Source organism: Equus przewalskii, chromosome 4, assembly GCF_037783145.1.
Source record: "Equus przewalskii isolate Varuska chromosome 4, EquPr2, whole genome shotgun sequence".
Classification (NCBI taxonomy): domain Eukaryota; kingdom Metazoa; phylum Chordata; class Mammalia; order Perissodactyla; family Equidae; genus Equus; species Equus przewalskii.
The window spans coordinates 77,428,882-77,433,820 of NC_091834.1; positions in this window are offsets into that span (position 1 = coordinate 77,428,882).

Here is a 4,939-nt window from a genome sequence, read left to right on the forward strand (position 1 = left end):
CTTGTATTTATACTTTACCCACTTAATAATGAAAATTTCTAAATTCCAATTAACTGCCAATTTTCATAATCTGAAAAGGACAGAGGCCCAAGACACGGAATGCTGTGTCATCTGTGATTTCTTTACGAATGCTTGAAATTTGTGATGTGAAAATAAGGGAAAGACATTTTTAATGTAAATTTGAAATGCAAATTTATTTTTCTAGGACATCTCTCTGGCTTTTCTTTCAGTTTAAGGGACATGAAGAAAGTCTAATTACAGCAGATAGAACGAAAATACTGGTTAAAGATGTTTTGACTTGAGGCAGTGATGCCGACTTGAGTAAAGAGATCCCCTGGACTGGAGCTTAAAATTCAGTTCTAGTTTTGATTCTACCACATGCTGGTAGGACAGGTAATTCAAATTTGAGTTACTCTGGGCTTTGTTAAACCAGGGTGATGCTGGCTGCAGGGTGTCTGTGAAGCACTCCTAAGGTTTTATTCTATAGGTGCTATTTAAATTATAAATTTTGTGTAGTAGAGGTTTTATTTAAGGTATAATATCGAGTCTGGTCAGTAGAAAAATCCTTAAAATACTTACTATGTCATATTTCTTTTGTATTGAAACTTACTGGGTCCATCAGATTTCTGCTTTAATCAAAACCACTATGAGCCTCTTAGAACTTATTCAGAAAACTGTAAAATCTATGCAATGCTCCCCGAAGAGTATGGATTAGATAGGGGATTTCAAAGGTCTCTTCCAGCTTCGCAATTCCAGAATTCTGAGCTGCTACCGTCTGATTTTCTAACTAGACAGCCCATGATTTCATGATACTCGGTATTTTCATGGAGATTTTATAAACCTTAAAGAAATAGTATATAACGTAGTATTCAGTTAGCTTATTAGCATGTTGCCTGGAGATGCTCAGTGGTGGTACTGTTTAATCTTCTAATTATATACTATGACTTTTCCAAACTCATTCATTTTATAGGAATTGGTCAAAGGAAAAAGCCTTATGTACAGCCTTATTTGAAGAGAAATTCCCTTATTAGAGTCAGGAACATCCTTATTTCCAGCTGCTACAGCCCCTTTCAGTGTGTGAAATTCCACTGCTTACCAAATCACTTAGAAGACATTTTGACAAATTTTAAACTCAGACATTGAATATTTTATGGAGCATGTATAAAGAAGTAAATCAAAATTTTGTGCAATTATTTAGTAATAGATGAAATTTGTTAATATCTGAAAAAGAGAGAGATATATAATGGGTCAAACATGGAACTACCTCATCAGAAAAAAAAATGTGGCCAACTATTAATATTCTTTGTGACACTTACACCAAGGGGTATAATGAGCATTTTTGGTATTATAAAATACACATTCAAAATCTGTTGTACAAAACTCGTGTAACAGTTGTGGGCACAAAAGATCCAAATGTGGGTTCACAATTTATAGGTGGTGAAAACTGAGGCCTTACTGCTGTGGAGTGTATATTAAAATGTTCATGGTGACACATTTGAAGCAATAAATGGCTTAATTAAATGCCTAAAGGAAGCTGAGTGTTTGATAAACATACAATCATTCTTTTTAAGGCCACTTCATTTTTTTGCTCTTTTCTCCTTTAAAGCAAATTCCATGCATTTTAGATTTTTAACCATGCACTGATAGTGACCTTTGTCCTTAGACCTCAGAAATGGTCTTCTTGATCTAATTAATTATTTTAATCTTAGAAAAAGAAATGTCTTATATACTTGGATTGGAAGGGATAAGATACATTTTGAATGTGTAACCATTGCAATGTTTTCCCTCAACTCTCACATGTTTAAAAAGAAATCTTTCAACAGATGGATTTTAAGAGAAAAAGAATACCCTAAAAAACATTTATTTTTAGCATTTGTATGTGTGTTTGTCTTGGTGGGGGAAGTGGAAAGGACAAACATGTTAACAAATAGTTGCCATATTTTAATAAATGGTGTAATAGGTGGATGCACGACACTCTGGGAACACTGGGAGACGTAACGTGGGAGGTGTCAGGTGAGCTGATTGCTAAAGACAGATGAGCGAGGGAAGGCTTGCAAGGCAGAACAGCCTGTTAAAGAGCCACGTACATTCGCAGCACTTAAAAGTAGTCTAGAACGAATGGACATGGGGTAGATGTGGCAGGAAAACGAAGTGGGAAAGCTGAGCAAGAGTCTGTTTGTGAGCATTTTACACTGGGCCATGGAATTGTTTGTTAATAGGCGTGGTGACATTTACATACTGTTGGTTAAATGCGTTATGATTAAGTTTAATGAAATCATAGTACTTTCTTAGTAAGATTATAAACTAGGGATGATAAAATTAGTCTGTAACTAGGAAATGGCTTAAAAATTTTAAATTTAAGGTGACTCTTTCCTCCCAGTTTTTGAAACTACAAATTAGAATTGCTAGTCAAGATTTTTAGATTTCCATATTTAGATGATAAAAATCTAAATTACTGAAACGTAATTTTTGACTCAGGATCTTAATATTCATAAATTGATTTTGCTGCAGAGAAAAAGTTTAACGTGATTTAAAGACGAACTGACTTCAGAATTTCCTTGTTTTGTTTTTTAATTGAAGTTTGGCATAAGGTAGGGGGATACCCCGTCTGGTCATTTCTATTTTAAAGTAGTAAGTCATGGATAACTTATAAGTCAATATTTTAACTAATAAATTATTAAAGACATGCATATTAAAATGTTTGTTTGAAAGAAATTGAATAATTTCTCAATATATTCTTCAGAGCCATAAGGCTCAGTTTTCAGTTACTCCAGAGCTGCCTTTTACTTTTTTTACTGCTGGCAAAGGAAACATTATCATCATTCATTTTTCTGCTCCTTATCAAAAATTCAGAAGCCAGTGTGGGAAGTGCACATGGGGAGTGTGTATGCTTATGTGCATGTTGCTTGTTTTCAGTCCCCACTTCTACTTGCCTATGTTAATGAGTAGTTTTTCTTTTTTTTTAAAGATTTTATTTTTTCCTTTTTCTCCCCAAAGCCCCCCGGTACATAGTTGTGTATTCTTCGTTGTGGGTTCCTCTAGTTGTGGCATGTGGGACGCTGCCTCAGCGTGGTCCGACGAGCAGTGCCATGTCCGCGCCCAGGATTCGAACCGCCGAAACACCGGGCCGCCCGTAGCGGAGCGCGCGAACTTAACCACTCGGCCACGGGGCCAGCCCCAATGAATAGTTTTTCTTAGCGAGGGGTTTAATTGCTAGTCTTTAATGATGAACTAATTTAAAACATTCAGAAATTTAACATCAGTTGTAGGGAAAAATAGTGGTCATAGCTTAATTTTTTTTGCATTGTTAAATCTATTCCAGTAGAGGGACCCTCCATGCTGATATGTTAAAATAAGAACAATTGTAATAGGTACCAAGTTACTTTAAAAAGCTGTCTAGGTCAAATGTAATTCAAGGGGCCAGCCAGAAATATTTCTAAATAGCCCTGAACATAAATATGAGTCAGTTGGCTAGAATTTTACTAATATTATAACTAGTTATTAGAAAGTATGACCTTCCCAGTATTCCTTATTAGAATTTATCAAAATTTATGTTCATATCCTTGTAGCATGTGTGTATTTATCTTTAATATGACAAATGACTAGTTTTTTGAGTGGATTTCCAAGGTGTGCCAAAAGATGGTTTCACTTTACCAATGATTGGCACTTAGAAATGTTTTAAAAAGAGTCCAGTTATCTTGTTGAAGACAGGAAAAAAAATTGTTCATATATTAGAGATCATATGGTGTCGATATAGAAGTAATTTTTTGACATTATGTGGTACACATGTGACCAATCATACTCTGTCAAAGACCGTTTCCTTCTTACCCACCCAGAATAGCTAAATGAATGCCAGCTTCCATTGGAGTGAAAAGATAAAACCCACGCCCTCATCTCCCAGCACACACATCACTTTTTTAGGTAGCGCATTTGATGCTGTGAAAATTTTAACATAACTTTTGTTTTCTGAAAATAAAATTGGATGATTGGATTGTGATTACATTAAAAAAAGAAAACAAGCTAAACTATGTGGCTGTCTTGAGACAATTTTTGAAATGTATTATGGTGTCCAAGAAATATATTACAAACCTACAGTGAAGACAAATGAGATTTCTAATTGAGTTAAAGAACGTAATTTGATACTGTGATATAACAAAGGAAAACTAAATTTGTTCATGTTTTATTTATTGATTGATAAAAACTTAAGAGATTTGGCTCCATGCCAAAGTGTAAATTTGTGTCCTAAAGAAAGTAAAACAAATAGCATAATTCGTTGAATTAAATGTTTGCCATTCTACCTGTGTGGTCACTGATTGAAGTGATCCTATCTGTATGTTTTTCAGAATGTGTGTGTAAATATATCTATGTGTGTATATATACACATATATCTAGATTGTGTATGTATATATAGTCTTAGAGGATGCAAATCTTAAAGCAAATTTGAGAGGCTTAAAGGAAATTATAAGCCAAAGTTGCATTTGTTTTGGAGAGTGGTATAATTACATATCAAGAAGTGGTTAAAATTCCATGAAACTTATCATGTCACTGCCACAAGCTGCTCAGGTACTCACTATTCTAACAATCTTAGGCAGCCACATGTAAAAATTGTACAACAATCATTCCTTCAGTTAAATTTCAGCTTCCCAATCTCAGCACTACTGACATTTTGTGCCGGATGTTTCTTTGCCGTCAGGGGCTGTCCTGTGCTTGTAGGATGTTTAGCAGCATCTCTGGCCTCTCCACACTACGGGTCAATAGCCGCCCCCCCCCCCCGCCCCCCCTGCACTCCCAGCTGTGACAACCAAAAGTGTCTAGACATTGCCAAATATCCCCTGAGGGACAAATTGCTCCCACTGGGTTAAATGTTACCAAGATGTAAAATATTTCTTGTGGGAAAAATAGAAATAATATGGAAAATATTTCAACCTGTGATGTGTAG